Source organism: Pinus tabuliformis, chromosome 5_1 (assembly GCF_031772625.1).
Source record: "Pinus tabuliformis cultivar Carrire ecotype Pingquan chromosome 5_1, CPIR1, whole genome shotgun sequence".
NCBI lineage: Eukaryota > Viridiplantae > Streptophyta > Pinopsida > Pinales > Pinaceae > Pinus > Pinus tabuliformis.
Genome location: NC_142305.1, coordinates 883,760,489 through 883,773,476, shown reverse-complemented (window position 1 = coordinate 883,773,476; position 12,988 = coordinate 883,760,489). Strand labels below are relative to the sequence as shown.

The window sequence follows — 12,988 nt, the reverse complement described above, 5'->3', positions numbered from 1 at the left end:
CTTCTTCTCATTGGTAGCAAATTTTACAGATTCAGATTCACTGCTTGAGAAACAGGGTTAATCAACCTCCTTTTTTGTTGCGTGGCTCACTCCTCCATGTAGACATTGAAACTTGTCTAGCATTTCCTTTGTTTTCTCACAATGCCTCACTTTATCAGCACCTAGCATTGATAGCCCTTTCATAATAATCTCCTTGGATTTTGTATTAAACTCATTCTTCTCTCCATAATTTACAAACAACCAAACATATTCATTGATTACCATTAAAACAAATCCCATTCTAATCCTCCAAAGCTCATAGTCTGATCCATTAAAAAATGGAACTCCCTCTGGTGTTATCCAAACTTGATTAGTCATTGTTTCCCTTTGATCTACGTTCAAGCGGTCAAGTTGTTTCTAAAGGAACCAAGATCTGATACTAATTTTTGGATACAATTTTTAATACTGAGAATTGGGGGGGTGAATCAATATTAAGACTAATATTTAAATTTTATGCCAAATTATAAATTCACATTCAAAGTTGGCATTCACTTTGTGAGAAACCACTAACAAATCATAATAGCGGCCATATGAATCAATACAACCACACACATCATGAGAAACATACACATGAGACACAAAGGTTTAACATGGAAACCGTTCCAGGTGAAAAACACCAAAATTTTGTTTGTTATTTGATGTAAAAATAAGCTCCTGCTCTATTACATCAAATTATTTGTGGGATACCTCTCACATGAAGCACCAGCTCCTTTCTTCTGCAGACGCCTAATCAACCTACCATGAAGCACCAAAATCATCGATTTATGCAAGAACCCATTTGCAAGAGGCCCTCACCTCTAATATCTCCTCAGATGACCACTAGATGGAAGCACCAACTCCCTGGTTTGTCGGTTCCAACCCACACTCAAAAATGAAATCATTGCACTCTATCATGGCACCAACTTGGCCCTGGTTTAAGCTTTGTGTTCATCAACTTGGCCCTCTGAACTGGTACTTACTTTGCCTAATATTATTCCCTATTCTCCTTAGCAACCCTCACTTTATTCAACCCACACAACACTTTTTATTTTGCACATTTTGCAACATCAAACACTCCCTCTCGACTTCATACAGTCAACATATTAGCTCTTGGAATTCTCTACATCTGTAAGATAACTCTCGACCTCTCACAACAACTCACCCACACGCAAAGCTCTGTACTTGGCTCAATCAAAAATGTTTCATTCCCCCATGTTGCACAATTTCAATCCAAGGTTTTGTTCCACTTCCACATAGTAAACAATGTAGTACTTGTTTTCAATCATACACTATCCACGAGCATACTTCTACATGGATACCCATTCTACTATTGCATTGGATTTCCTGGTCACTGTAGTTGCATTAAATCATAAAGTGGGAACATGACACTTTTCCACATTGAGAATTAATTCTCAGTCAAATTGTAGCCTTTAGCAAGCCTTTCCATACTTATTGATTTCTCACAAAACTCAGATTGTACTTTAGGCATGGCTTTCTGATCTATGGTCAATTCCTTGAGCTATTTTCCTCATTTAATTCTTCTTTCCATGAGATACACTCAAGTATGGTGAATTCTACTTGAACCAAACCCATTAAGAAGTTCTGAAAAATTGTGGTCCTTAATGCCTTGATCTAGAGCTCTCTATGGTTTCCATTTCCTTCATTAGCTTGACCTATGCATTCAAACATTCATTGAACCGTTCAATGCACGTTAACCATAAATGTGACACAATGCCACATATGGTACATATATCAAATATTGAGAAATCCTTGCCAAAGAGTTGCCAAACCATACGTCCTTTAAAGCATATGCCCATGGTACTTTGCTTATAGCATGAAGGCCCTTTAAGCACTTTCCCATAAAAAAAAATTATTGAAAATATCTTGAATGCCCTCGGTCATAGGAAAACACAAATGTGTCATAAAACCACTACAATATAGCTCCTAGGCACCTCTTTGAACTATATCCCTGAGGGCATGGTTTCCATGCATTAAACCTTCATTTCCTTCATCACATAGCTACACATAACTTTTTCCTGGGACTAATCTTAGCCTTCAACCTTCCCTCCAGGATTACGACTAGTGTGGGGTCCCAAACATGTGCACATTAGCCAATAAAAATCTTGTCGAGATGATTTATCACACCAATGCAATGATTTCCTATCTTGGTGCTTTTTCTTTGTTTTTATTCTAACGGCCCATGGTCACTTAACACATGAAACCACTGCAAAACCAAGACTTTGGGTGTGCCTACTTCCATTTGATGAAACTATCAAATATCGACAAAAGATTTGTCTTATGGCTTCATTACCCCGACGTTATTTCTCACAACACCTTTGTTTTCCTTTGGGGTAATCCTTGTGGGATTACATGTCCCATGGTGATATCCAACACCTCTTATCATTGGTTCTCAACTCTGTTGTGTTGGCCTAGTGCCTTGTTAGCTCGCTACTTCTGCATGTGCCCCTATTAAACCTTTTGAGATCAAGGCCTCAAGGATGAAGTGTCCCAGTGGGACCACTGTTGCACTCATAGACAAATCAACTTCAAGTCAAGTTGATCTATATTCCATGTGAGCCCAATGCCTAGTCAACCCACAACTTCTTCTTTTGTGCCCTTATAAAAAACCAAGATCCAGCCTCAAGGATGATGTCTAGGTATATAACATCACTATTTCCATGTGGCACAATGGGATTTTTCCACATTTCACACATTTTTGGCCCACTTGGGTACCCAAAAATGTCGAATTTGCATGCCACGTGTCCCCTTGTACCGATGCCATGCTCATATCAACTATCAATACTGTTTCCAACACATCACCATGAGCCAACCACACTGTGCCATTTGTCCCATTCCCAATCGTCCATGCAATCCTGGGTACAGAGACAGAGGGAGTCTGAGCATTTTTCCTATGCCAAATTCCTTTTTTTTAATTTCTAAGGGTCACAACCTATTCTTTAACATTGCGCTACTCTACCTTGCTATGTTGCTGCCACATTTACCAATGCTTCCATCAAGGGCCTTCAACTGTGCATCCTTTTAAAAAATCTGGGGCACACCTACTGGGATGATGCCATCCTTGGATTGTGTCATACATGTGGTTACCTTATTCACTAAACCTTGAACCTTTCGGGGAAGAGTCCATCGGGATGATGTGTTCCATGGGGGCTTCCCACTTCAAACATGTGCCAATAAAAAATCTCTTGCCACTTGCTCTGTTGTTATGTGGATTTTCCATGCAAGCCCAACTACTCTTTTAGTGGCTCTGATTCTCTCTCTGCTAACTTTGGCAATACCGCCAAACTAAACTTGCTCCAAAATAGTCCTCCAACCACTTTTAGCTTTGCAATTTTTACTTTGGGGCACTTAAGCTTTGACCGGAAATACGTTGTGATCTAAGAGGCCAATTTTAGACTTCAACATACCATTGGAAATATATTTCTAAGCACTATCCAACTATGCCATATCCAAGAGAATCTGAGCTAAACTCCTAAAACAAAAATTCCTTCAAGTCCTGGGCCAAAAAACCATCATAGATATAACATTTTAGTTTCTTACCTCATTTTTCTACTATGATGATTCTCTACAAGAGACTGTAGCACCCATGGGACTCCCCTTGAGCTTGACGCACCATGCACATCAATGCTAGCCCAGTTTCCATCACATCTAAACTTGTGGACATCAATGCTAACCTAATTAACATCATTGCCAACACATTTTATGCCACCAACATCAATGTTAATGTGGTTGACATTAATGCCAACAGAATTGTTTCCATTGGCCATTCAGCCAATTCTAGTTGTCCAATATCCATACAATGCCAATTGTCCAACATACAATACATGTATTCATTTTAAAATGAAGTCTTAATTGGCACTCCATAACCTCACACCTCCAACTTCCTTGTTTCTTTGTGCCATTTCATATTACAATCTTAGATTGTAAGCTTTGGATTCCTTTTGGCCTAGAAGTAATAAACTTCGTTCTATTAAATGTCCCCTTTCCATATTATTAAATAGAATTTGTAATCACTCAAGTAAAGGCTAGTTTGGTTAACATTATACTAAATGATGTTTTGTCTATGGAAAAATATTTATAAAATTTTAAAATGTTGGGGCATTGACCCCTTTGCAACTAGGATTTGTCTCTAGGGTACAAAAAGTACTATGGATATTTGGATGATATATTAGATATAGATTATAAATATTTCAAAGTGGTTATTTTTTAGGTTCAAGGGTACAAATTGTTGCTACAAGATGATAAAAGAACTATTATTGATCATGGTAATGGTTTACCATGGATAATTCAACTAAGTATAATTTGAATTTAGAGAGCTATTTACCTCCAAGTCAATCTTTTAATCCATAGGTTCCAAGTAGAGTAGGTTGGTCATTTTTTGTTAAGATTTATCCAAGAGGAAGGCTTGTCAAGTATAATTTTCTAAAATAATATGCTCATTAAAAGATGAAAAATATGTAGGAGAGTAGGAAGGAGTTTCAAATGAAGAATGATAATCAAGTTGACCATCCATTCATTGGCTCACATCCTATCCTTGATATTGATGATGAATCAGTGTTAAACATCCTAGATGTCATTATAAACAATTCTTTCAATGGTTGGATACTAATTATAATATTAATGAGTCAAATATGAAAATTGGATGAGATCCAAGATTAATATGATCATAGATATGTAATCAATCTTATTTAATAAAGTGTGTTGATCCAAATTAAGTAGTTTTATGGTTTCCCTTTATTATTCGATCTCCTCCTTAATTTAGATCTTATTGGTAAATTTATTCACACATGCTATGTGACTTTTACGGATAATGTTATGTTCAAATGTGATAGAGTCTCAAGCATCATGTTAGGCCATATCCTAGCCAACTATAGCAATTCTTATCCTATATTTTTTATCCTTGCTCTCATCCTAATACACCTTTTGTTAGCCTAACCAATTATATGGTATCATATCCTATAATCCTATCCTATCATACCCTATCATACCTACTTTTTATAATATGTAGCTACCCTACCATATAATACACTAAATTATCATTGTCCTAGTTGAAACTAACATACATAAATAGCTAGTCTACCCTAGCTTACAACTACCATAAACTAGCCTACCTAACTACCTTCCTACACACACATTATGTATCATCAACTAACATTCCCTTTCAAACCTAGCCTAGAGTAATCTAGTGTTGATATCCACCAACGGCGAAGGGGGTCTCCCTGATGTGAAGTCCCAATTAGACCCCACATCATTTGGAGTAGGAGCACCAACCGGAAAACAACTAGTTTCCAAAGTGGTGGTTTCAAAGATGTGCCTTGGCTGCGATAAACACATAGAATGAGATATGCATGGATTTAGTGAAAGCAAGTGTATGAAATTTGTGAAGTATCAAATGTATTTCATGAAAGGTACCATCACACTAGAGGGGAAATGAGTGAACCCCTTAGAAGCATGTAATAGTAATTAGCTTAAAAGAGACACTCGATCCATACAAGAGAATCATTAGTTAAACTACAAAATAGTTCACAAGATAACAACGATCACAATAACATAACAACACGCATTCAACAAGATTCATATTAAATCAAACGAATTAGTTCATAATCTTAGCATAAATGAAACAACACATATCACAAAAATAACAAGAATAGTCCTACTACATTCATGAGATATACATGAAAATGTGCCAACTTTGAGATTTTATTAAAGAGTGAAAATTCCATACATACATTTGCAATTGACAAGACACTAGCCGCAATAGTGGAACACGAAGCCAACACTTGCTTCTCCAAAGAATGATATTCCTCCTACACTAAACTAAAGAAGCCAAGGCTCCAAAACAAAGCTTCCAAGCCTTCGATTCCAAGACCCTTGCTTGAGTTATGAGGGTTTATTTATAACATATGAGATAACTCTTCATCTCCCTCTATGACCTTTGAGCTACCCTCATGACTCTTTGACTTCATTTTCCTTTTCCTAACTAATGACTTTTCATATTCCACAATTGACACTTGGAATTCCACTTACATATTTATTTCCAATACAATAATACAAAAACCCATATAAGGAAAAAATGGGTTGAGCCTAATAAGACAACCCTAATAAGACAAATTGGACATATCAAGCTTGAGTTTGAAAAAACTCTAGCTTAGTAGCTTCAATTTGTAGAGCTTCAGACACATAGTGATGCCAAGATTTGTATTGTTCGACGGTCTCCTCAAACTTTGCAAGAATATTAGGCTGGAAGTGGACTCTAGCTTCCATTGCATCTGGGTAGAAAGTTTTGGAACCATTTTGTGTCTCCTTCTTCAATAATAACAACATAGTATTAATATTAGTAGGGCCACCAATATAATTCTGTGTGGTGTGTCTATTAATCTCTATATCTTCTTTGGTAGAAATCTACGTCAGTTGGTCAAGTATTTTGAAATTTCATGCATGGCCGCATTTCTGCCTTTTGCTTCTGTGAATGTATCGACTAAAGGGATCTTATGATATTTCACCAGAGAGTCCACATTGTTGTATAACCATGCATAAGAAGACAAGATATTTGCTATGAAAGTGTTGATCTATTTATTTCTTTGTATAAGAATTCTAACTTCAAATTTTTCCAACTCAACTTGTTGCCTTGTTTTCTAAACCAATTTCAGTGGTGCACCTTTGTACTTCATTCCCCATTCATGAACTACAGTGGTGGTTGCATGGATGATCTTTAGATATTTTTCATTCTCCCGTGATTTCTTCTACATATCATGCAAGGGGACAACTGCTTTATTCACTGTAACCAACTCCTCATAAAGGTTGATCATAGTGTCTCCCAATGCTTGAACTTCACCAAATATCGTTGCTTGAAGCTCTTTCAAGTACACATGCGCGGGAGCCAACTTTTGAGTCTTTGCCTAGAGTTGTTCTATATTTTTTCTCGTAGTTTCCAAAACCTTTTCCATTTATCTATTTTCTACCAACAGATACTCTATATTTTCATTGGAAGCTCTTGGAAAGGCAAAGTTAGCTACATCAATCGTTTTAGGATTATTTCTAGTATCCATGACAATCACCCTTTCTATATTGATGAAAGGAGGATGTGTGAGTTCATTGGGGAATTGCTTCTTTATTGCTTACACAATTTTCATTTGAAGCTCATTAAAAGTCAAGCTAAAAATATCCATGACCAAGCTATCATCTAAAGGAGCAATTTCTTCTTCATCACCTTAGAGATTTCCCATCTATAGGAGGAGGTGGAGACAGAATGATGATTTTTTATGTATTGGGCATAAGATCAACATATTGAATTTGTTGCTCTTTTTCTACCTCCATGTCTTTAATAACTATTAACTCTTCAATCTCTTGGGAAAGTTCTTGATCCTAATACCATTTACTCTATTCTTCTTGTAGCTAATTCTATCCTTCTTCTTCTACTTGCTTCAACATTTCTTCTTCTTCCTCCTTCCTTCTTAATTCATCTTCTTGCATCTGCCTTTCTTCTTGTTCTCTCTTTTCATGTTCTTCCTTCTGTCTTTTCTCTTCTTCCTGCCTCTTCTGCTCATCTCTCTTATGCTTCCTCTTTCTCTCAACTACCATAGCTGCTTTCAGAATAGTTGGATCCACTTTAAACTTGTGGATTTTCTCCTTAGTTGGACTGTGAGAAACCTTCCTTTCATATTTAATGCTCATTTGATTTACTTTTATGGTTGCCTTGCTTCCAGATTACTATCTTATTCTAGAATCACATGATATGGACTTACTTGGCTACCCAGTGTGTGGGGTCTAGATGCATTATAACAGTTCTTGATCTTTTCCTCCTCTGGTCTAGAGTAGGTCCCACATAGCCAATTTAAATACAACTTGGCATAGTGCTACTTAAAAATTCCTCTAGGATCATACTGATGATACTCCATCGTACCAAACTTGAAGTTATTCAACTCTTTACCTTCAACTTTTTCATCTTTCAGGTTCTTTATTTTGTAGGATACCACATGTAAAGAAAAGGTAGGCCAAGGTGCTTTCTTTTTCCTCTACAGTAATATTGATAATCTTGTGGTTAGATGATATGAAATCTCCTGCATGACCAAATTATCTGTGGCATACCTCAATAACAAATGTAATGGTTTCTAGTAGTCAAACACCCTGAGGTAAGTGCCATCTGGTGAGGAAAACCAATCAGTAAGTTTTTATACTCAGTCCATCACCTCACGAGAAGTGCAAGGGGGTTCCTCCTTAAATATCATCTGGTGCAAGACTTTGAGGAAGTGGTCAACCAACTTTTCCATGACTCCTCTATAACTACATTCTAAAAGAAGTTTGCAATAAATATGAACAATGAGTTCTTTGGGTGTCCAATTCCAGCTTATGCCAGGAAAATCATGTTGAGCACATATACCATCCAAAATGTATCTAGACATGTAGAATCTGGCTTGGTTTCCCTTAGTAGGTGTCTTTGCTACGACAATGACCCCCTACAAAAATTTCTTATGTCAATTTTGGAGCCTACATCAATTGTCGTTACAAGATCCTTTGTGTCATCATGTTGTTTGATTTGCTATTCCTTTATTTTCTCCTAGTGTCACACCCACCTAAGCCAATGTTTCCTATGTGTTATCACTTAACCATTAGAAGTGCTTGAGTTAGCTAGTCCAGGGTTGGGTGAACCCATCACTTATATTGACTTAGAAACTTTCCTTCTCGCCATGCACACACTAGAAAAACACTCAAAAGCATAAAAAAAGCAAACAAAATAAATAAAATCACTCAAAAAAGAAAAAGTGCACTCCAAGTTGGTGAAGACATGCGCCCAACTTGAGCACACTCCTTCGAGCTGAAGAAGTGTGCCCTCCTTTAACACACTCCTTCATGTTGAAAAAGTGCACCCTACTTGAGCGCACACCTTCATGTTGAAGACATGTGCTCTTCCTGTGTGCATTCATGAGAAACTCGTTGCATGTGGGTGTACTCCTAGAAAATAGGATCCCACTTAACTTCTCTTAACTAATCCTTTCACTCGTCGACAAGTGGTGCTCATGCATGAATTAATTTTGCATGTTAACTTCTTTAAATCAAATTAGTTAATCATTATTTTGCAGAATCATTCCATCTGAGCTGGGTGCACAGTTGGGAATCCAAAAAGTATTCATCAACCAGCAATGTAAGTAAATTTTTCTTGTCAAACCTTTTCATTGACTTTCATGATTTCACTGTCGTTCTTGATTTTCTTTTTCTTGTTTCTTTGTTTTTCAATTTGACTATTGGCATTTATGCTCAAACTTCATACTACAATTGTTAATCTTTTATTGCATTTAGAAACTCTTCACATTCTTCAATCCTTTCATATTCCACTGTGAATGTGAAAACACCTATATAAACTTGTGGATCCTTCTTCTATTCATTTTGATCAATAAATCCTATTTTTTGTACTTTTTTTAGAAATTTTATTAGGTAAATCACACTTATTGAGCTCAAAGCCTGATCAGTCTCTAAAACTACGCCCTAAATAGTCAAGTTTTCCTCTAGAGCACACTTCTTCACCATGAAGCAATGTGCCCTCCCTAGAGCGCATGAGCATATCATGAAGACATGAAGCATATTCCTTCGACCCATCAGAATGTGACAGTGCAACCTCCATACTCTTGAGTGCATGAGTGCACCTCAAAGGAATGAAGACCTGATTGCATAATCCTTCGTCCTTTCAGAGTGTGACAATGAGCCCTCCCTTTCTCCTTGAGCACATGAGCGCATTGTAAAGGCAAAAATACCCAAAAACTCACCCCTTCAACCCTTTGGAGTGCGATAATGCGCCCTTGATGGTTTTCTCCACTTTATTGAGTGCATGAGCACACTGAAAAGCCCTAAATGACCTTAGACACTCCTTCGTGCTTTGAAAGTGCACCCTCCTAGTTTGCATTCCCATTTTCTCATGATTGAAAGTTATTTTGTTCTATTCATTCATAGATTTTCATGTCTAGTTACATGTGATGGATTTTTGTATGTGATATACACGTGTTATTTCATAAGTAGCTTGCTTTAAGCTAATATTGTCATTATGAGTGTGCTGCCACAAACAGGTGCTCATGCTACAAGTATTGTTACCCTATATCCATATGTTGGAAACATGTCGCCTTGTAAAGTGGCCTCCAAAGAACTCTTAGAAGAAAGCACTGATGAACCTATTGAAGTTACAAAGCCAAACATTCCCATATATGCAGACACCTAGTGCTTTATTGATAAGACTACAAAGGTCACATGGAGAAAGATATACAACACATTCATGCAGCAAAATTTTGCTACGGACTTAGAAGATGTGCATGCACACATCAACATATGCTACAATTACCTTTCATGGTACTGGAGGATGTTGTTTTTCAATTTGCAGGCACCTTCAACATGTTGTGTGTCGAGCAGTAAAAAGGGTCTTTTTCACCTCTATTTACCCTACATTAATTTTCAATCCAGGCACGATTTGTTATCTCAAAGAGTGTACTCAGTCTGAGGCGGTCATTTGTCAGAGTAATGCTAGTAGTATAGTGCTTTGGATACAAGAGTAAACGAATGCTTGAAATGAAATCTATTTTCAAAAAAAGAAACTTTTAGCACTCTGAGATCTAAATCATTCACTACAGCAACTTATCAGTCAAGGGTGCAGTAGTGATAACTCATCCCTTTGTAAACTGATGTAATTGAGAAGCAAATTAAGGAAAAGATCATCAACCTGGGAATTGGACAGCAATTGTCAGTATTCACTACAGTTTCAGATCGTTTGTACACACTAAAGCAATGATAATTCAAATGGCAGGAAATAGAACAGTGCTAATCTATTTAACTCAATTGAACAGCAAAGCTTTAACCTACGAAATGGATAGTAATTGCAATCTTCACTCAGAAATTATTTAAACAGGAAACATAAATGGGACAGTAAATTAAAGGAAGCTATGAAATATTAAAAAGCAACTTAAACCAAATGTAAATACAAAGCAAACTAAACCAAATGTTATACACAACATTTGTCTGTTGAAGGAACAGTAATCTGAGTTTCGGCATAATAATAAATAATCCCGGTTATAAATAAACAGCAATTGTGATCATGGTGGAACAACAGTTCAAATGAACAGCAATCACATTTGAAAGTAAACCGTAGATAAATAGACAGTGATACCAATCTATGTATACACAGTACTGTTACTCTGTAATCGAATAGCAACGTCAATCTGTTAAGGAACAACAATGTTATGTAACAGCAACACGATATAACTTCAGGACAAGTAACATAACATCTTTATGCAAAGAATAACCTTACTATTCGAATGGGAATCAAAATATAACAGAGCTGATACATGAAATAAGGAACAGCAGATTACTGAACAAAATAGATAAGAGAAAGCAAACCACACATGACTCGAAATCGAGAATTAATAGTACAGGAAGCAAGTGATCCACCAGGGCCGGGCCCTTAGCCTCCAGGGACGCACTGCTTATAATTACTCCAGAATCAAAGATGGAACGGCAACAGGATTTATATATTAAACATCAAAACAGAGTTACAGTGAATCGCTCTTTTAGAGAGAGTCGATGATCAAAGTTTCAAGTACAAAAGAGAATTTCATAAAAACAACAATAGTCCTCCTTTCGGGCTAGCAGTGTTGCCCCTTCTTATAACAACCGAGCGGAGATATCAATGATACAGAGAATCGTTAAGGTAGCGATCCCTCAAGATCAGAGGATCCTGAGGGATTCGCCATACTGTTAGCTCTCAGTCATCTTCTCATTCTCTTGCGCCGATTTGGTATCTCCTCTTCCTTTTCCTAGTTTGTACGCTCCAGTCTGGATCTTCTTGTTTGGATGTGGTTCCCTATCAAAGGGACAGCAGTTGATGGTGTCTTGTCATTTCCTTCAGATTGGTAATTTTCCGTTTTCCCCTTTTTCTGCATAGAAAAGGGTAATTATTAGTCATCTTACATTGCACATAAATCTTCTAGATTTTATCATAATCTCTTATCATATACCTAGTTCATAATGTAAAGAGGTTATGAATTTTAAAGAAAAGATGACAAAATAAATGATAATAACATACCTTCTCTAGTGCTCAACACACCCCCCTGCTTACCCTTTTTCATGCCCTCATGAAAACATTGTAATTAACATGCAAGGCAGTGAGGGAATAGGCTAGAGAAGGGATCTCATGAGGTGGTCTACAGCCATGATGCCTAGCTAGGTGCTCAAAAAGATGTCATGTCTAACCCTCAGGAATTTCATATAAGGCTTGGTATCCTGGTGTAGGATGCCAAATGACCGGACTTCGAAACCTACACCCTAACCAAGATGAGCCTTCTCTCAAAATAAGGTCACCATAGAGACCCAAGCAGTCAACAGCTAGCTTAAAGTTCTCATAATTAAATGGTTCCATGTGTTGCATGTTCGGATTAGAAGTCTGATATCAGAATTTAGCAGCTACAATGCCAAGGTCTTTGATGGTAAAGTATTCTATCCCTTGCCGATTGATTGTTGTATGAATAGGTACCAATGCCTCAATCACGCTCGGAGTCCTCATAGGTTCCTATTTTATTCCATAACTGCAGTGGGTCTCTAGGTTCATCTCTCACCCATAAGTCTAATCCATTCTCTTGTCTTTGAAAGGCATAGTAGGTTTTAAGCCACTTTATTTGATTAACACCAAAGAAAATGAATGCCTACAGTTGACATCACCCATGAAAGGGCTGGGATTCTGCTCTGTTTCTCCATCTAATACAAGGTTGTGTAAATAAAATTCACATAATAATCATTGAACCTTCACCCTGTAATGCTTACAATAGTTTATGAAGTCATCAATGGTTTTTAATTTCTATAGGCACTCCTGCTTTAACAGCTTTAATTTTCAATTGTAAATATTTCCATTAAAAAACTAAGCGTAGTTCCTAGCAGGTGCTCAACATTGCCAAGCACATTAGTATACAAAGAGCATAAG

The 12,988-nt window shown here is 37.0% G+C and overlaps 1 pseudogene; it reads left to right on the top strand.

The window, feature by feature from the left end:
- Positions 1-12,988, top strand: part of LOC149167642 (small ribosomal subunit biogenesis GTPase RsgA 1, mitochondrial pseudogene) — a 34,694-nt pseudogene that overhangs the window by 20,058 nt on the left and 1,648 nt on the right.